General features: G+C 43.1%; 1 long non-coding RNA gene across 1 annotated transcript; it reads left to right on the plus strand.

Annotated features, from left to right (window-relative positions):
* Nucleotides 1-14,552: 14,552 nt before the first annotated feature.
* On the plus strand, nt 14,553-19,221 carry LOC144615811 (uncharacterized). Its single transcript, XR_013554423.1, has 3 exons — nt 14,553-14,731; nt 17,311-17,565; nt 19,008-19,221. It is a non-coding gene; the product is annotated as an uncharacterized LOC144615811 (long non-coding RNA).
* The last annotated feature ends 2,449 nt before the right edge of the window (nt 19,222-21,670 follow it).

Here is a 21,670-nt window from a genome sequence, read left to right on the forward strand (position 1 = left end):
GAAATCAAACATCTGGATAGGATAGGCACCGCAAACCCTCAGATTGGGGAAAGAAGGGAGCCAAGGTCACTTGATATTTTAAGACTATCAGGATCCAGCCCTTGGCCACTCCTTCTGGGTTTGAGAAGGTGCGTGCTTCACTCACTAATTATCTCATTGGGGACCTGAAGTCTACAGTTTTCAGGACAAATTTTATTCTAACCAAAGCATTCAAATGATGTATGGGAAGGTCATCAGTGAAGGAAGTAAAAATTCTAGACTTTCTGAGTTGCAGTGTAGATATCTTTATAAACCCCGTCACTATAACCTCATAAAGAAGCAGCACTGGAAGGATCCAAGTTGAAAATCCAGGTTGAAAACCACTGTTCAAACAAATGATTGGTGTCTGAAGACAACAAATCAGATGTTCGTTGAGCACATACTATATATTTCACCCACTATTCTAGGTGCTTTCGTGGAGCAAAAAACAAACAAACAAAAAAAATGTTGGTTGATTGCTTTGATAACAGCATCCCCAGCCCTAGAACCCCACAAAGGTTGTTACCAAGACCTTTTTTTGTGCAGCGTTAGTTTCCAAGCTTTGCTTACAGTCAAAGGCACTTTAATAAGCACTTGGAAGTGGTGATAAAAAATGGCAGCCGTGACCTAGAACGCTGGTCTTCTATTCCTGCAGGGTTAAAATTGTTAACTCCGTGACCCGGTTAAAATCCTAGATGTTATGCTTGGTGTTTAATTCAGCCAAACTTACCATGAAGCAGTTCCAGGAACGCAGTGCACACGTGAGAGTTCAAAACCCCTCAGTGGGTCTTCACGTCGGTACCAGTTCCATCCCTCCTGGTGTTCGACTTGAGACTACCAACTCACCTCCACAGACCATGCCCACGCGGGGGTGGAAATTAGCCTTCGGGGGTCTTTTCAGGCTGTGGTTGGATGCCAGCCAGCCGTTCAGAAAGGAAAGAGGTCTGGGGCGCCTGGGTGGCTCAGTCGGTTAAGTGTCCCACTTCAGCTCAGGTCACGATCTCGCGGTCCATGAGTTCGAGCCCCGCGTCGGACTCTGGGCTGATGGCTCAGAGCCTGGAGCCTGCTTCCAATTCTGTGTCTCCCTCTCTCTCTGCCGCCCCCCCCCCCATTCATGCTCTGTCTCTCTCTGTCTCAAAAATAAATAAATGTTAAAAAAAATTTTTTTTTAAAAAAGGAAGGAGGGGCGCCTGAGTGGCTCAGTCGGTTAAGCGTCCGACTTCAGCTCAGGTCATGATCTCGTGGTCCGCGAGTTCGAGCCCCGCGTCAAGCTCTGGGCTGATGGCTCAGAGCCTGGAGCTTGCTTCCGATTCTGTGTCTCCCTCTCTCTCTCTCTCTCTGCCCCTCCCCCGTTCATGCTGTGTCTCTCTCTGTCTCAAAAATAAATAAACGTTAAAAAAAAAAAAAATTTAAAAAAAAAAAAAAAAAAAGAAAAGAAAGAGGTCTAACCTCTGACCAACCCCCCAGCCATCCAGTTCCCTGAGAGGTGGACTGGGCTTGCCTTGCTTGCCCCATTTCTTTTTTTCCACCTTTATTTTCATTTATCAGTGGCTGTCTGGAAAACCTAACCGCTGTTATTTCCGTCTTGAACAGGCTACGAGGTATCAGAGACGGAAAAGCTCTCCTCCCCCCCTCTTTTTTTCTGAATTTACGAAAATAATAACAATGGTAACAGTAAAATAAAAGCCCGTATCGACAAGGGAAGTATAACCGGGTCTTTTGCCTTAACGAAATTTGCTTTCGTTAAAACCGAACGTGCAGCGCGTGCTCCTTGATTCCTTTGGTGTGTTGCATTCACCAGCATAAATAAACCTCCTGCTTTCGAGCTGGGAAGCCCTGCTATTTTAAAGATGAAAAAATTTCAGCTTCTGGACGGCTGCTTTCATTTAACACAGCTTCAGATGAATTTATGAACTGTTCTATAATGTTTTCTGCATACACCAAGTGGTAGACTTTAGGCAGAAACCCAATATATGTTTAGTTAGTATATAATAAACATAATATTTACATGGGCTATGCACTGTGTTAAGAATCAAGAGCAGTTGCTCTATAAACTGTTACTGAATTCTCTAACATAGAGCCCTAACCAAGTAGTCCATCAAGATTCCAGAAGAATTTTGGGGAAGAGACCCTGACCTACTCCACATACACACACGCATGTGTGTGTTTGTGGGCATGCCAGCCTAGGACTCCTTCGTTTAAAAATAAATCTCCTTAACCAAAACCTTGACAACAATCTCATTTTCTTCGGCGGCTAGGATGACAATGTAGTTTAAGATATTGTTTTTAACTTTAGAGGTATCTCTGTGGTTTTGAAGAATGTTTCAGGAGCTGAAAAAAAAATTTTTTTTTAATCCCAGTAGATAGAAAAAGGCAGTTCATTTCTTAAGCAATAAACAGAAAGCCGGGGGAGGGGTGCTGAATAAGCATGCTTATATGGAATTTTTCTTTGAAAAGCCCACTAGTTAGGCACTGTAACACTTCAGTTGATATTTCTACAGTGCAAACACGATAGTGGAAATTAAGTTGCCCCAGCAAATTCAGTTTAGTGGAAATTTGTTATGAATAAAACGCTGCAGTTGGCTCTAGAACATTGAATTTATCCACCAAATAATATCTTAGAAATACCACTTCAGAAGAAATCAGCTCTAAATAATTGATAAATTTGGTTTGTTTAGAAACCTTTTGACCTCTGTAATAGAAAGTAAAAACACATTTCAGTTATTAAAGTCACATATATTCCCTCTGGTAGGGGGAGCTTTTAATTTTAAGCTGGGCTCTGTAGGGGCCATTTGATAAAGCCTAGAGAAATTTTTCAACTGCTGCTGTTGGATTTGGGTCAACCTCCTTTGGGAAAATGGAAAAAGATAAATTTGTAGCTTTTCATAACACACAAGAAAACTTCAGAGATTTTAAACATTAAGACCTATTGGAAGTGAAAGATCGTTTTTTCGGCAGCCCCTTCTGGCTACCTCCCACCCCCAAACTCAGTCTCTCTCTTTTTTCTTTGGAAAGGAGGTTTAAATGTTTGTGCTGTTAAAATAAAGGAAAAGATAATCAGCACTTCCTATTAATGTAAGACATTCCTTTTTAGATGGGCGCTGTGTCTCTTATCAGCCATATTTAGAGCAATTCTGTTGTGTAGGGAAAATAATAAGAAACTATTTTGCGTGTGTGTGTTGCTGTTGTTGTTTTTAAGATACAGAGCAGAGGAGAGGGGCAGAAAGAGAGAGAGAATTTTAAGTAGTCTCCACACTCAGCGTGGAGGCTGAAGCGGGGCTGGATCCCATGGCCCTGAGGTCATGACCTGAGCCCAAATCAAGAGTTGGATGCCCATCCGACCATGCCACCCAGGCGCCCCGCAAGAGACTACTTTAAAGTGATTTCTAGGGGCGCCTGGGTGGCTCAGTCAGTTAAGCGTCCGGCTTCGGCTCAGGTCATGATCTCGCTCATGGTTAGTGAGTTCGAGTCCTGCGTCGGGCTCTGTGCTGATAGCTCAGAGCCTGGAGCCAGCTTCGGATTCTGTGTCTCCTTCTCTCCCTGCCCCTCCCCCACTCACACTCTGTCTCTCTATCTCTCAAAAATACATAAACGTTAAAACAATTTTTTTTTAAAAAAGTGATTTCAAACTGAAACCTTTTTTCTTCAAATACACTTATTTAACAAATAATTTTATTGGCTATTTCTCTTTTGTGATCCAGCATACCTTAGCAAACGCTCTCTGACTTGGCTTTCCATGTTGAATAAACTGTGCAAGGCATGCAAAGGATTTACCTTTTATGACATTATTGTCAATATCATTAATACATACTTAAAAGCACAGCCCTCCTCTCTAATGAAGAAATGAAAGTAAAACATTCACCTCTATTGACGTAAGATGTGCTCAAATTCCATAGCTCAAGGAAGTGGATCTTTACGAGTTCTTTATAAATGCTACCTTTTAAGAAGGCGCATTGAAATTGCTTCTCCAACCCAAGCACAGCCTCGATGACATTTGGACATTATTTTATTACACCGTGGGCTTGTGAAGCCAAAGGATTGTATATGATCTTTATTATGTTCTTTAGGAAACAGATTTGCCCTTTTTTGCCCAATAGATGATTGAAAGTGTTCGTAGCTGGAAAACCTTACGCTGACTCCAACATCAGAAGCAAGCCGTGGTGTTTTATAAGTCCCTCCCTAGCCACCCACCGCCTGCTGGGAAAAATAAAAGATTTTGTTTCTGTGTTTTTAGAGCTCTCCTGCCGGAGACCCCCCATCCCACATTTCTTTATTTCTTCAAGTTCCGTCTCCCTCAGACTCTATCCCCTCCCTCCGCCTCCCCTCAATTACCTCACAGGCCAGCATCCCCCTCTTCTAGACGACTTATTTAATTCCACATGTACCAGGCACTGTGCTAGTCTGGGTGGCTGGATTCTCAAAGTGTCTGAATAAAGATACCGATGGGGACCCTCCAAAGATGGAAAGAGGTTTCCTATCTTGATGTGGTGAAATCCACTGGCCTTTGACAAAGAACTCATCCCTCAGCGTGACTTAGAAGCCAGCTGACTGAAGGAATACCAGGAATCAATATGGAACGACTCAAGGAAAAAATATGCATAAATAAGTGGTAACTGTCGGGACACCTGGATGGCTCAGTCTGTTAAGGGTCCGACTTCGGCTCAGGTCATGATCTCACGGTTCGTGAGTTCGAGCCCCACGCCAGGCTCTGTGCTGAGAGCTCAGAGCCTGGAGTCTGCTTCGGATTCTGTGTCTCCCTCTCTCTCTAGGCCCCTTCCCAGCTCACGCTCTCTCTCTCTCTCTCTCTCTCTCTGTCAGAAATAAATAAACATTAAAAAAAATATTTTTTGAAAAGTAACTTTCTCATTTCTCAATGAGTATGAAGAGGCGGGAGGTCTGAGAGGAGGGAAGAGAAATAGCTGAAGAAATCAAGGTAGGTACATATCTCAGGGTGAGTCTGAGGAAAGAGAGCCCAGCAAGTACCAGACCACCATCCACAGAGATAAATAGCCTCATTTCCCTGGATTTAAAAGAGCTGCTCCAAGAGGCTCTAAATCCGGAACACCCTAAGACTCTGGTGGATCAGTGCCTTCAAGGGAACAGACAACCCTGCCCATCAGCCCCTTCCTCCATGCATGTGAGGACATAATGGCTGCCTGATTGCATCCCATTCTCTCAGAAAAAAAAGAAGTGTGCTTTGTCTTTATCATCTGGGGTGTGTGCTTCCTTGGCATACGTATATTTAGATCTTGATCTTTAGGAACCAACTGGCTAAAAGTAAACAGTGATAAAGGGCCAGGGCCCACACTGATTAGGATAGTGATTATTTAACAAAAACAAAAACAAAAACAAAAACAAAACTAGAAAGTCAGAAAATAAATGCTGGCGAGGATGTGGAGAAATCCGTACATTTGTGCAATGTAAAAGGTTGCGGCCACTGTGGAAAACGCTGGCATTTCCTCAAAAAAAAAGTAAACAGAATTCCCATAAAATTCAGCCATTCTACTTCTGGGTATATATGCTCCAAAGATTAAAAAAAAAAAAAATTTTTTTTAACGTTTATTTATTTTTGAGACAGAGAGAGACAGAGCATGAACAGGGGAGGGGCAGAGAGAGATGGAGACACAGAATTGGAAGCAGGCTCCAGACTCTGAGCCATCAGCCCAGAGCCCAACGCGGGGCTTGAACTCACGGACTGCGAGATCGTGACCTGAGCTGAAGTCGGACGCCCAACCGACTGAGCCACCCAGGCACCCCTATATGCTCCAAAGATTTGAAAGCAAAGACTCGAACAGATGTTTGCACACTGATGTTCATATTCACATTATGGACAAGAGCCAAAAGGTGAAAACAACCCCACTGTCAACAGATGAATGGGAAAACAACCTGTGGCATATACATACAGTGGAATATCATTCAGCCTCAAAAAACACGGGCATTCTGACGCACAGCTGCAACACGAACGAACCTTGAAGGCAGGCTGACGTGACGAAATTATGTTAAGTGACATAAATCAAACGCAAAAGGACAAACAGTGTATGGTCCTGCTTATGTGAGGTGCCTAGAGGGGTCAAATTCACAGAAGCAGAAGGGAGTATCGTGGTTACCAGGCGCTGAGGCAAAAGGGCTTGGGGGCTTAATGCTTGATAGGGACTAGGGACGGAGTTTCAGTTTGGGGAGATGAACTGGTTCTAGACGTGGATGGTGGTGATGGTTATACAACACTGTGTACCATACACTTAAAAACACCTAAAATGTGGGGTGCCTGAGTAGCTCAATAAGTTAAATGTCCGACTCTTTGATACCGGCTCAGGTCGTGATCTCATGGTTTGCGAGATCAAGCCCCATATCCGGCTCTGCATTGACAACATAGAGCCTTCTTGGAATTCTCTCTCTCCCTCTCTCTGCTCCTCCCCTGTGCTCGCTCTCTCTCAAAAATAAGCAAATAAACATTTTTTAATATTTGTCTATTTGGGGGAGCACATAAGCAGGGCAGAGGCAGAGAGAGGGGGACAGAGGATCCAAAGCAGGCTTTGCGCCAACAGGGTGACAGCACCTAGCCAGATGTGGGGCTCGAACTTATGAACCGAGAGATCGTGACCTGAGCCAAAGTCCGACGTTCAACAGACTGAGCCACTCAGGTACCCCAAGAAATCAACATGTTTTTTAAAAAATGCTTAAAATGGTAAATTTTGCTGTGTATGTTTTATCATGGTTAAGAAACAAAAAAAACAAAGGAGCCACCACTTACGGAAATCTCATGGTAAAAATCAAGAAATCAAACGTGAACAGATCTTTCTGCTCAAGCCGATAAACAAAAAAAGCCTGCCCAGGGCACCGGGATGGCTCAGTCAGTTAAGCATCCAACTCTTGGTTTCACTTCAGGTATTGATTTCACCGTTCGTGGGTTCAAGCCCCTCATCAGGTAGCCCGGAGCCTGCTTGGGACTCTCTCTCCCTCTCTGTCTGCCCCTCCCAGGCAGACTCACTCTCTCTCTCTCTCTCTCAAAATAAATATAAATTTTTTAAAATACCCAAAATAAGAAACCCTAGTTAATATTTTTGCTGCTTACTCTTCTGTTTTATATTCCCTTTTCTGTTATATCTGTCATGTTGCCTTGTCTGGACCTAGCCATGCAAGAGGGCTTCTCGTCTTCTTCTTGACTCCAAAGATGTCTCTACAAGTCCACAGGGTTGGGTTCTAATCAGTCCTCCACCTGTTTGGGACTTTTTTGTCTGTTTTCAATTTACGAAAAACTCTTATTATGCATGAGGAGTTGATTCGATTAAACTGATGAATCAAATGTATTTGTTTCTCTTCTAAGACATCAGTGTTCTTTGGTGTCACATAAATTGAGTTCGATTACAAAGATTTTTAGGATATTCACGTGACCTGGTTTTCCTACACTTAGCATTCTAAGAGCTGTAGGTTTAGTCATAGGAAAGTTCTTCCAATTAATTTCAGCAGGTTGAATGTACTCATCTGTGGTGTCCTAGAATTTTCAATGAGCCCTAAGCATTTGTCACCAATATGTTTCCCTTTCTTTTTCTCTTCATTCCCATATCTATGTCCAGTAGAGCAAACCTAACAGAACCCAAGTTTCCTTAGTATTAACTCACAAATGATTTAAAGTTTTGTTGCCCAGGGCCAGATCAAACCTTCTGGAAGAGAGGGACCTGGCACTTCTGACTCGATGCATTTGTTTTTGAAAGCATTTCAAAGTGAAATGTTGTAACTAGTTTGTTCAGATATCTCAGTTATGCTCAACCAACATCACTTCTGTCTATCTTGCGTGGGGTCAATTTGAATTAAAATTAAAATATCTTTATGGGATCAGAAAATAATTTCATAATTGAAGCCATAATACTATTAACAGTTAAATCCATTGTCATTCGAATGCTTGCTACATAAATAATTTATTTTTTTTCTATCTTTTGTAGGTAATTCTGGCAAAGATCAGATGAAAGGTAGTACCTTTGAGAAAAATCTTCATAGCTTCTCCTAAACAAGCCAGCCTTTGATGAGTACCCTGGTGCCCAGTTACATGCTTGAAATTTGTTGCCTAATCATTTGACCCTGAGTCCTGCTTTTATTACATCAATCACTCACTCAACAACTCCTTTTTCCTCAAAAGATTTTTTTTTCTGTGTTCACAAACTCCTGGTTGTGAAACATGAGTTCGGTGTGGAGAGCTTCCATTATATGGCACTTCGTTTAGCGGGAAGACAGGTTGCATTTTTCGTGTTTCTCTTTGCACACATCTTTATGTTTTATAAAAAAAAAAAAAAAAAGCTAAACTTGAATAGAATGAGTTCTTTACTTTCAAAACTACAATAAGAGAGCATGGTTCAGTATAAAAAGATTCTATTTGACTTCTTTTAAACGACGCGCATTATATTTGTATGCTATTTCTATTCTACTGTAACCTGCAGAGTATGTAATGAAAGGGACTTTTTCGTCTGTTCTCAATTCACGAAAAAGTCTCATTCTTCTTCAAACCCACATTAGACGCACATAGATAAAGCCTACATTCATGGTTTGTTGGATTTATCGAGTCATAGACAATCTTAATGACTGTACATGTGGACCTACTCTTCACCAATGTCTCATTTAACCTCCCTCCCATTGGGTGTTTTATTTGAAATGGCTATAATTTATTCCCCATACATGCCCCAGACTATGTATTTCTTCCCTAAACAGATCAGGAAGGCTATTACTGCCAGTGGTACGACCATGATCCTAGTCACCCCATCTGGTGGTGCCATCTTGGACTTATTCATTACCTTCAATATTAGTCCAATGACATTATGCTGTCATCAATTCTGTACTGACTGCCTAGGAACTGCAGGCTGGTTTCTCTCTGACGTTTCCAAAACCATCCCTTTCTCTTCCCCCCCCCCCCGGCACCCCACCAGACATTCTGGTTCAGGTTCAGAGTCTCATCACCTCTCCCCTGGCTAACTGCAGGTGATCCTTCAATTGTCTCCTCCCCCACCCCCCAACACACACACCAGTCGACATCAACGCCACCAATACCTAAGCAATATCTTGAAAGGCTCCCTTTCGTTAAGTCATGCAACTACACGGAAGCACTCGCTGAGTTAACATTACACTACCTCGAATCTGAGCTCATTTACTTCGTTATTGGATGTTTATTAAATGTCTGACATATCTGTCAGGACTCTTCATAACCTGGCTTCCTGGCTTGCCAACCTGCTTACCATCACTCCCCAGTAGATAACATGGGCTCTGTCTAATGGTCTCCATCGTAATACGGACTCCAGACCACGCTGGACTCACTCCTGCCTCCACACCATCGCTCGTGTTCTTCCGTCACCTCTAATCCTCTCTATTCTTCCCTCTTCAGACAAAATCCTTTCTATCTCGGAAAGCTTTCCTCATAAACCTGAACTTTATTGATGTCACGTTCCCCTGGAAAACATGTAGTCAGTTCGATCTGATTTCATGTTTACTCTTTGTCATCGAGGACGGTCTCTTGCCAAACAGTTGATAGGCTCATTCAGATAAGAGTCAGTCTTAACATTCTTCTCTGACGCCTTTGGGAATGCCCAAAGTGCTCTGCATGTAGAAAAAATATGTTGGTTGATTAATTACTTAGTTCCCTTCCACTTGTCCTACTGTTTGTACTAGGAAACTGTTCATAACTATATGTCCTTTAGGTACTCCAAGAAACACTGGGGGAGCAAATAATATTAAAAATTATTGAGTAAGAACTGAGAGTCTTCAGGAGAGAGAATGCAGCCGGATGGGTCCCAGAGAAAGTCATTTGGCAAAAGTCAGGCCATGTTTCTAGGTAGTCTGACACCCTCTCAACGTAAGGCATACTCTGGTAGGCAACCATGTCTGGTACGAAAATACATTTTCGAGCTGTTGACCTAGGGTTCTTCTGATTCTTTGCCTACCCAAGATGGAAAATATCCATTCATGTCCAAATCACGACGGAGACCTTGGCCCCAGCTTCCTGAATGATTTGCATGTGCAGACCCTGTCAATATGTGTCTGGAGAGCCTGGTGAAAAATGCGGGAATAAAGATCAGAAATTGCATTTCCTGCTTGGCTTAAATGAGGGGAGACTTGAAGGGTGGGAGTCGCCTCCCCCCTTGGCCGTGAGACAATTGTATCAGAGTGTTCTGTTTTGTTCTGGCTGGATGGTGTCTACTTATCAAAAGCAGGAAATTGCATTTTAACTTGGATCTGTGGGATCCTGCCGGGGAGGGGTTGATCTGGTTAGAAGGGTGAAAGTAGGAGGAGGGCCAGGGCAGAGAACAGTCAGTACCAGACCTTGGTGGGGCCTGCGGCCATCAGGAGCTTGGCAGGAACAGAAACTGCATGAAAACAAAACGAAAGAAAAACAAAAGACCTGGGCTGAAGATGTGAGCAAGCATGTCCTCTCCAGATGTGAAGATGCCGAGGAGCTATTTTTCTGATCTGGATGGGAGCATAGCTCCCGCGGTAGGGTTGGTGCACCATTACCAGCTACGTAATATGAGCGCTGATTCATTTACAGCCCTGAAGAGGAAAGAGGCAGCAAAGTTGTCTGATGCCAGATTACAGGCATCACTGATGTTGAGATAGGACTATCTACATGCTGTGAAAGAGCTTAGTGGGGAAAGGAAGGGAAGGCAGATTTTTGTGAGCAGTCTTTTGTTTGTTTGATAATGAATGTGGTAAGAGACTGGGGGCGGGGGGCGTGGAGGGGCACGAATTTTAGCTAACGAAAAGACAAGGAGAGCTGTTAGGGACTTTTAATATACAGGAATATGAAAGCAAAATCACATGTACTCATTCTTCTATAAACAAAAGCAAATAAATACTAATTGGACATTCAGCGATTAAAAGTTGATCTAACAGCATGCATAGAACTAGCTGATCGTTACCTTTTCAGTAGGTGTTCCGAACGCATGAGATTCATCCATTTTCCAAGTGAAAAGGGTGTGTATGGGTGGGTGAGTGGGTGTCATGTGCATTGCAAAAACATGAAAAAAACAAAGACAGACTTCAGATACTCAAATAAATATACATGTGTGTATCTAAGCATGTAGGTACCCATACACACATACGTGTATATAAATATTTAAAAAAAAAACTGTGGGATCTGTTAGAAAACAAAAGAGCATGAGAGAATATTACTAAAACTATAGCTAAAATGTAAGCTTGGAAAAAATGTATTAGTTTGTCTTCTCGGCCTTTTCACTCTTTCATACTCCTGTGACTCCGGTCACATTATAATTATCATTCTGACATTACATATGAGTGCAAATGATACATTAAATACACAAGAACACGGTGCTCTTCTCCGAAATCTGGTTGCTTCTTTTCTGCTGGGCTTATTATAATAGTCTGTCAATAAGGAAACTGCTGGAGTGAGGGTTCATGGTTGCTGTTCTTTATTTCAGTGTAACTGATAGTCCGTCTCCAGTAATACTGTTAAAGAACTGCAAATCGGAAAATAAACCAGCTCCACTAAGATTTATCTTCATCGGCAAATGTTCTCTGTTTGAGACCAGTGTACAGAGACGTGGAACCAGATATTTACTTGGCGGATTTTCCATAGTACATTTCATATAAAACCATACAGGCAGAGGAATCTTTGAAGGTAGGCTCAAAACAGAGAAGGACCTTCCTCAGTTTGAAAGTTGCTTTCAGTGTCAGTTTTAAAAGTGTTACCGCTTGTAAATCTATGTAATTGAAATGTTAAAGGCCTGGACCCCACTTCGTATAGTCATACTTACAGCCAGAAAGACTGAGATTAAGTTCTTTTACATTCTGTGTTTCGTTGAGGCAACGTCGTGCCTCCGGTTGGAAGTGCCTGGGTTTTATTTTTTTATTTACTTCCATCCCCAACAGCTCCGGTTAAAACATAGTTAATGTACCAACTGCAATTAGCCAACTGTCAAAGTCTCAACTCCCAACCGTTGACAAGCTTCATTTAACTCATTTGAGAATTGGAAGTTTGAAATTTTTTTTTTCCAGGAAGGTAGCTTGTTTCCTTATTTCCTGTCAAGAGAGCCAAGTCCTGTGACCTATGGCTAAAAGGGCTCTTTGTAATTAAGACAGGGAGTCTCCAAGTGAACAGTTCTCACAGTAGGAGGGAAAAAATTAAAAAGAGAGACAGAGATAGAGACAGAGACGGAGAAGGAACCAAGTAATGGGAGCGCAGCCAATGCCTGGTTCCCCCCCCACCCCCACCCCCGGCTGCTGAGCCCCGCACGGTCCGGCCACCTTCATCTCCGCTGCCATTGGTTCTGGGTCCATTTCATGGAGCGCCGAGTCTATTAAGACCTTGGCCAGTGGGCCTATCGCGGGGGATACTCCCTCCGCGGGGCCTGTGCATAGACAACCAGAAACTGATCAACCGTGTTATATCAATAACATTCTCTCACCAGGTTGTGTAAATTGATCTTTTACAATTTCTCTCGGTGACAGTCTCTGTAACCAACAAGATAAATCATTCCTCCTGTGGCTTTTTTATTGATTGCTGAGACCTGTATAAAAATTACACCGCTCAAGCTGTGAAGTGAACATCCTCATAAAAGAAGACTTTTTATTTACAATCAAAATATGTTTGGGCCCAGATCAAGTGCAGATTTACTAGCTCAGAACTCCAAGAACAGTGAAATTTCACAGATTTAGAGAAAACTAGAAATTCAAAAGAAACACCCCCCCATCACCCAAAACCAACCATCACAAACTACAAGAATACATACCATGCGCCTCAAATTAAGACCACTATTTTTTTTAAAGAAAAACTTTACACATTTGATTTTAAGCTTAACAGTGAACAGAGAGCCATCTGCTAAAAAAAAGAAAAGAAAAGAAAAGAAAAACTGTCACAACCAAATTAATCTTCGCAATGAATTCTATAAACTACCCAACTTGCCTTGTGATAACACCCCCACCCAGTTCTTGTTATAATACTAACAACAAGAGCCTTAGAGCCCTTTTCGTCTGGTCGTTTAGACAAAACCATAGAACGAGATGCACTTCAGAGATGAGACTCCGTCTTTTTTTAAAAAAAAAGTTTCACTCCCCTGATTTTGCAATCAGGCAAAGATCTGTGGTTCCACCACGAGAGTAATTTAAAATTCTGGAGGACTTAGAATTTTTAAATGTAGTTGAAATACAACAATCGGTGTCTTTAAATACGTATTTTATACAAATAGCCTCTTGGAATGTAAACTTTCTTTTCAGTTCTGTGTGCTGCTAAAGACGTAAACAGAGTTGCAGTTGGAAGGCACTGTGCCGGAGGAGAGTTTTGAAGTGAAAAACTCTGTGCACAGAGTTTACACTCAGGTTCCCTCGGGGGCGCGGTTTGGAATCACCTGCTAAGAAACTCCATGACGTCCTGAGGCAGAGTCAAGGCTGCAGCTCCAGGACCCACGTTTGTGAAACGTGCAAGAGAGAGCCGTGAAACAGTTTTTTGCATCATCTCATAAGATGAGTTAATGATGTTTATAAACTAAAGAGAATCACCCTAAGTTATGGCTGCCTGAAATAGCTTTTCGTGCCGGCCCTGTGAGGCGGGTATTGTGTTTCAGCTCAAATAGCATTTCACAGACCTAAGAATCTGAGCATAGCCTTTTGTATACATCTAAGAGGGGAGGACAGAGATGGTTCTTTTTGTCCCTTCCCCTTGAGCCTTTGCCCGGTTTCTCTGAAGCTGGGCTCTTTATTTTCGGGCAGGCGGGCGGGGGGGGGGGGGGGGGGGGGAGGGAGGGAAGGCTTGTGTGGGCTCGGTTCCTCACTTTCCCGGCCAGGGCCAGAAGGAAAAGTGAGAGTGTGACCGTCTGGAGTTGAGGCTCCCTCACCTCTCTGGGAGACTCTTTCACTGGGACACAGCAGCGGCAACACACACACGTTCGGGACAAACACCACTGCAGAGGAAAAAGCAATGGGTCTAGAAGCGAGGCTGCAAAGGGGTTTGCTGCACACCAGCGGACGTCTCCTCGTTATAAAAGAAGCATTTGCAAGAAGACCTCATCTCCTAGCGACTGGTTCACTGCGCGGCCCCGCTTCTGCCTTCCTCCCCGTGGCCACCGGCCCAGCCCCCCGCCCCCCCCCCCCCCCCCCGGCGGGGCAGGGTTCAGCCTTCTGTTTACATCTGGGCAATCCTTGCCCCTGTGCACAAAGACCCACTGTGCCCAGGTTCACCGACTGTCTTTTGGTTCTTTGTAACTCTTGATTTAGTTCTTTGGAAGGCTTTCTCGCCGCTTCCCCCAGCACACTTCCTACGGGCATTTGACCGCCCCCCACCCAACCGCCGTGAGGGGGTTGGGGGGCCTGGGGGTGTGGGATCCCCCGCCCCGGCGTGGGAATGCCTCGTTCCCGGAGCCCACTCCGAGGCACATCCTCTCCATTTCTCCTCGCCTGCGAAAGTGACACGTCTGCGGCCGCACATTGTCGCCGATTGTGGGAAAGGGCCGCCAGCCTTTCCGCCGCTCCCGGCCGCCCTAATGAGGGAACAATCGGGCTCCCCGGAGCTGCCGGCGGGGTCAGGCCCGGCGCCCCGCACAATGGGCGCGGCGCCCGAGCCCCTGACAGCGCCATAAATTGGCCGTGCAAAGCTGAGCGCTTGGTGGTCCCCGGGAGGAAAGAGCCGCCGCCGGCAGCGCGAAAAGACGAGTCCGGGAGCCCGCCAGGGAGCCAGTGGTGTTTTTTCCAGATCACCTTGTTGGAACTTAGAGTAGCAGAGGTCAGACGAGAAGGACAATAGCGGGGTCCAAGGGTGAACTCCGGCGGGGGGGCGCTGAACCCGGGCTCCCAGGTCGAGCAGAATGAATGGGGTGGGCGCTGAAGTCGGGGGGCCCACGGGGGCCCCGGAGTCCGAAGGTCGCGGGGCCGGCCTGGCCCAGAAAGCCCCCTTCCCCCCTCCATCCCAGAGAAAGGAATGGCCCACACTGAAGAAGACATTTCTGCTGCTCACAAAGGGCTTTCTTTCTTTTTTTTCCTTTTTGGTTTTTTCTTTCTTTTTTGAAAGATATTTTAGCACAGATCTTACCAGATGAGGACAAGATAAGAAAATCACTAGATGTGGGCTCTTTTTTTTTTTTTTTTCACGGAAGATATACATATAATGCAAAGTACCTTTTGAAGTGGTTTTTTTTTAATCAAAAGTTTTCTAAGAAAAAAAAAATAACTTCTGTTCAATCTCAGAGAAATAAATGGCATAAGGATGCTCTTTCTGGTTTTTATTTAGCGTCAGTATGGGGTTTTTTTCTTTTTAATCTCTCCAGGGAACAGATAGAGAAAAAACAGAAGGATGGGGAAGCTTATATTAGGATTAAGTGAGCTTTTAACTTGAAAACATGAATTTAAAAAAAAAAAATGTTTGCCAAACTAACATCAACAAATGTGGCCAGATATCTGGTTTTAATGGGATGATTCAGGAGTTTCGGTCTTTTGTGGGCCTTGGGCTGCCAAAATCCTGCACCAATCATGACATCCCCAAACTCAAAAATTTCAATTAAACCCACGATTGCTAGACATGGTACCCTAACTATTTACCTCTGAAGTTGTGTTTGCACGCGCTGTGCTTTTCGAGGTTTCCCTCTTTTTCTTCCTTCTTTTTGAAGATGAGACTATGACCCTTTGGGAGACCAAGGGTCAGTTGAGGACCCGGCAGGCAATGACTTGTACTTTAACTGTATCCTGAGTGAGAAGGCATCTGGCCCAGCACTTCGTGGCCCCACCGTCCCCCCCTCCAACCCTGCCTGCCACAGCCCCCATCTTCCTTCTTTAAAAGTCTAACTCACATCCCAGAAGGGATTGTGCAAGGCCCAAGCTATGCTGCTAGATAGATAGATAGATAGATAGATAGATGATAGATCAATGATAGATAAAATAATGAGTGTGCAAAAACTGCAATCCCAAGTCTCCCTTGAGCCAGGACCTATGGGTTGCTGCTGCCCCAGGGCAGGGTGAGTGAGGCCCAGTGTCAGAGCCTCCCCTGCACACAGCTGCAGGCACCCCTCTCAGAGACTAGAAATGGCAGAGGAGAAGCAGGAGTGTTATCTGAGCCACCTGCCCCACCCCCAACCCCCCACCCCGCACCCCAGAATCCAGGAACCCCACTGGGAACAGCATCTCTCAGCCTCCCTGCCTCCATGAGTCGAGAGGGGGTGTGGCCACCCCAAACTGGAGGTGGTGGCTAGAAAGGCAGAGAGGAGATGGGGTGACAGCAAGAGAGAAGGTAGTTACACTTTTGTATAAAAGCCACCTTTGGTTCGATTGACTGATACTCTGCTTTATTATTCTCTGAAACCTAAAGCCTAAACTTGCCTAAAAGGGGGTGAGTTTTTCCTCTTACCTAATTTTTCCTGATACAGGAGGAGCACTGTGGAAGAAGGAGAAAGGAAGGGTAGGTTCGAGTAGCCTCTTCAGGAAGCACTGTGACCCGACATTCTTCATACAGAACCACAGAATTAGATAAATATGTATTTAAGTGTTATTCCTGAAAGTTTGAAAAGGAAAACTTACTTCTAAGGTAAATCGGATTGAGTTTCCCTCTTAATCGGATTACCCTGGAATACATGGCTTGCTTCCTGAGGGTGGCTAATAATTGATAACTTCTTGGGGCAGAGAGTTACTGAAAAACCATTTGGAGGCAAAAACCAAAATGTATGTTCTAAATTAGGGGCCTAAATTAAGTTGGATAACAATTTTGTTTACATTCTTCAGGTGCTTTCCAAAGATGCCTTTTAAAATCACATTTTCTCATAATTTATCTAGAAAGAGAAGCCAGAAGCATTATCTTTCCAACTGTGGAAAAACCAGTCCCAAACAGTATTCCAAATAAGACAAACACAAATTTTATTTTCTTTTTTTTTTTTTTTTTTTTTTTTTTAATATACAAATTTTCTTTGAGATAGACAGCTGGCTCTGGGGGAGTGGAAGATGGTCATTTCTAAGTTACAGCCCACTGTTCTTTATGAATACAATACTGATTCTCAGAAGCACACCCAAGTGAAGAATCCCCTACCTGTTCCCAGAATCTTGTGTTGAAAACAGTACTAAACCTACACTTTAGCAGGACATTGCAAAGAGTTCTATTCCATGAGACCTGAAGCTGAAAAATCTTTGTCCACTAACGGTGTGCTGTTTTTGAAACTTTTATAGTGTTGCTCTTACCTGGAGTGGTGAAAAAAAAAAAAAAAGGTTGAATGGAAAATAAACTGGAGGGGATAAGCTGAACTTCTGGATTCTTCAACAATTCCATTCGGTTGTTGCATGGAAAAATCTTGAATGATTTCTCCATTTCCCACCTACCTCCAGGTTCCTGAAATAATACATGTAAAAAGAGAAAGACCAAATGGAATAAGAGAGATTATTATTCCAACCCTGTATTATAAGCATGTCATGTGTTCGTAAAGAATTGTTCATCTGGTGAAGGAATAATAAAACGTGACACGTGGAAGAAAGGAAACACAGCCAAGAGCCCCTGTTGCTGAGCGTTCTGAACAACAGACAACCTCTAAGGATCCTCGCCTATAATCCTGGCTCTGCCTTCAATTCACAGTATGCCTTTGGGTAAGTCACTTAACCTTTCTGGGTCTCAGTTTCCCTCTGGGCAAAATGGTGGTTATTATAATAACCCTCTTACCAGTATTTTGCAAAGAACAATGATTACAAATGAATGCAAATCGTCTTGTGTGTGTTAAGAATGACATACAAGGGCTGAGAAATAGCATATGAGCTTGTAGTTCACAGCACACTTTTCCGGGAACAACACGAGGGTGTTGCAATCACAGAACGATAACAGGGACCACCGAGCAGATTATAACCAAGAGGAATCCTTTAGGAAGAATTCGTGATGAGTCACTGGACCAAAATGGGAAAAGTGGGAAAGGAGATTCAACTCTCTTTTTTTTCATATAAATTTTGGCAAAAGTGATTTGGGTGTTAACAAACCAAAGGATGTGCTTAGGACGGTTCATCTAAAGTCGTAGAAATATTAGACGTTACACAACTTAGATACACAACGTGGAGAGGGGATTTATTTACGTAGACACAACTCAGAGGTTTACTATTTATTACATGTGTCTTGTTCTGTGATCAAGGAGGGTTTTATAGGTGGCTTTTCAAGAGGCTGGCAGACATGTAATGATTAACTAAATGTTCAGTAATGCTTTATTTCGTTTGCTTCTAAAGAACAACATTTACCGGATTTCAAGGCAATTATGTTTTAAAACGCACTAAAAAATAAAAATAAAAAATAAATCAAAAAAGCACCTAAAGTCATATTTTTCTATTTTTATAAACTCTCAAATGTGGAGAAAAACAAGGAAGGAACAAAGGGAGTATTTATGGTAACAAAAGGTTAATAGCGTGCATACAGGCAGAAGAATTACAGATCAATAAAAAAAAATGAACAACACAGGAAAAAAGGAGAATTGATATGAACAAGCAATTAGCAAAATAATAAATACAGTTCTCCAACTCACAGAGGAGTGTTTAACCACAATAAGAAAGTAAAGTTAAAATACTCTGTGCCATACTGCGGGCAGTAGAGAACCCGCTAATACTTCCCGGGGAAATAACCACAAGCAATTATTAAACGCTATAAAAAGTGCCGTGCTCTCTACCCTGGCTACTTGACTTCGAGGACTTTGTGTTAAAAAAAAAAAAACAAAAAAAACTCATGATTGTCCCCTAAGTCTTAACCGGAAGGATGACGAGGACAGCGTTGCTGGTTACAGTGCATAATTGCAAATAACTCTAAATACACAGCAGTGGGACAGCCGGTTCAATAAACTGGGTCCGCGCATAAAACGCATTCTAAGATGCCGTGGGGGCTACGAATGCATACTAAGTAGAGAGATATCTAGATACAAAAGGAGGTGAGGAAAAATTTAAGGGTGTGACCCTATTTTGAGGAAAGAAGGAAGAATTGGCAGGACGGGCTATTTAGGCTGCAATATTGCAAATATTGGTCTATAACAACAAAGGTTTAATCCACACTTGGATTTCAGGTTCCTCTCGGGGCAAGTGCGGGCTGTGCTCTGCAAGTCCTCAGTGCCTGATTCGGAGTAAAGCAGCCACCATGAGAAGCATGGCCCGTCACCGTGGCGGAGGGAAAGAGTTCCACTACGACAGCCACCAGCCAGCCACAGGCAGCTTTGGGAACGTGAAATGGCGCCCATGTGAATTGAGACGGTTCTAAGTCTAAAATACACACCAAAGCTCAAAGACTTTGTAGAAATAACAAAAAATTGCAAAAATATCTCAATAAATCTATGTCGAGTACATGCTGAATCTGTTTTGAGTGTCTTAGGTTAAAGCAAATCGCTTGTGAAACTTCACTTCACCTGTTTCTCTTACTTTTTTTTAATGCTGCTACAGGAACATTTAAAATTGCGTATGTGGCTTGCATTTGTGGAGCCACAGCGTTCTAGAGGGTGTTGGACCACCAACCTATGCTGCACCTCATTGGCTAGACTCAGTCACATGACCCCACAGAGTCACAGGAAGTCAGAGAATGCAGTCCTACAGTGTATCCAGGAGGCAGCCAACTGGAAACACTTGGTGAGTAGTCCTAATATGTGCCACAGAAAGGGAGAAAGAGAGAGAGAGGAAAAAAATGGCAAATTCTGAAGAGTACATTTGAGAGCATCTGCGTTAAACACAGGCTACTTGCTATGAGAAAATTTACTTGGAATCCCTTGGGAGTCCCTCCACCGATCTGAGCAGTCAGCCTCCAGTGCAACTAAAAAAGTTATGAGAATAGCCCTATACCAGCTGCCAGAGGGGGAAAATGCTACACATATTAAGACACTATATGCAGAGAAAGAAAAAAAGACCGGCAGCAATTTGAAGGGGAAAGAAAGTCATAATACACACGCACACACGAGCAGACACTTGCAGAGATGACATTTGGGTTGGCTGGTGAGCTGCCCTTGACTGTGCAATTCTATGTAGCATGCCCCAAGATGAGAAGCAAGAAGGATTGGCCGATTCCTGGATACTGTTCTTCTAAGAAAAGCTGAGGGGTCAGCAAATGTGTGTTTGTGTGCGGATACATCCATACTTCTTGGACACACCTCGAATTCCATATTCCAAAAGCTCTGTCATCTTCATCGCTTCCTAACGGGATCCCACGTGATTTCAAATTCCTTCTCTTCGCTTGTTTTTGTTGTCAAGTCATTTTCAAGAAACTAATGACATTTGGGGGCGCCTGGGTGGCTCAGTCCGTTAAGCGTCCGACTTCGGCTCAGGTCATGATCTCACAGTCCGTGAGTTGGAGCCCCGCGTCGGGCTCTGCGCTGACAGCTCAGAGCCTGGAGCCTGCTTCGGATTCTGTGTCTGCCTCTCTCTGACCCTCCCCTGCTCGAGTCTATCTCTCTCTCAAAAAATAAATAAACATCAAAACAAATTTTTTCTGAATAAATTATTGATATTCAAAATCTCTTGTCACACCCTTTGCTCGGAGCTCAAAGCAATATGCAGTCATACTGATTTCAGCTACAGGAAGGCAAGAGAACATATTGTGCGCTCTAGAGGCAGGCTGCCCGGGTTCAAATTGCTAGCTGTACAAGCTCTGACAGGTCGCACAACCGCTCTCTTCTTCCATCAATCCATCTGTAAAATGGGGGCCATATCTGTATTTATTTCACAGGGTTGTGAGTAAAAATCCAAATGTGCGAAGAAGTGACCACCCAGCTAGAATCTGCTACTCGATTTCCGTTTTCTAATTTACCATAAAGATGAAAATCAGCTGAGCTGTACTCCAATCTGCAGCTGATATTTGGAGAAGCATTAGCAGAATTCCCTTCGTCTTTGCTCAGCCCTTCCCTTAAAAGATCTCCAATTTGGAAACACGATTTTTCCCCCCTTTACATCTGCACAAGCCACTGACTTGTCAGGAGAACAATACAAACACCTTCACGTTTCCGCAGCTCCGTCTCCTGAATTTAGCACTCCACTTCTGAATTTAAGGAACCAAAGCACCATTCAGTGTTTTAAGAGTGAGGAAAATATATAAAAATTAAAATGGCTTTGACAAGTTAACATCAATTTGAATGAGACTGGGAAAATGAAATTCTGTAGATGAGTGCTTTCATTTCAAATGGTTTTGCCGGTTTTCGAATGATTACCCAATTTTGTCTCGTTCCCTTCAAATTTACAAATTAATATTTTTAAGAGGCAGAGTTAATAACCAGTTGAGTTAAAACGTATTAAAAACTATAAAGGTTTCCTCCATTCAAGTTCGGAGTTTTGCTATATAAAACCGACTTTAGAGTTACAATAAAAATAGCAATATCACGCAATACTATGTTTGTATTTCTCAGTTCAATTGCTTTTTATTTTCAAACTGTAGGCAACTAAGACATGCCTGAGTGAAATTTCCTAGGAGCCAAATAATTAATCCAACATTTATCCAAAATGCTAAATTAACTGACCTAATTCTTCAAATGAATATCATACTTTGATGGTGACATACAAATTGTCTTCAACCTTAGGCTTAAAAAGGTATTATCAAGTATTCTGATTAATCAAGGAGAACACCTGGTAATTTGTGACATGCGGAACGTAGCTACCCAATTCCCTGAATATTTTAACAAAATACTTGTAAAATTGCGCCACCCAAACCAAGAGTGAAAAATGGTGCCAACACCAACAGAAGGTAAGAGAAGGA

Source organism: Panthera onca, chromosome A3 (genome assembly GCF_046562875.1).
Source record: "Panthera onca isolate mPanOnc1 chromosome A3, mPanOnc1 haplotype 2, whole genome shotgun sequence".
Taxonomy (NCBI): Eukaryota; Metazoa; Chordata; class Mammalia; order Carnivora; family Felidae; genus Panthera; species Panthera onca.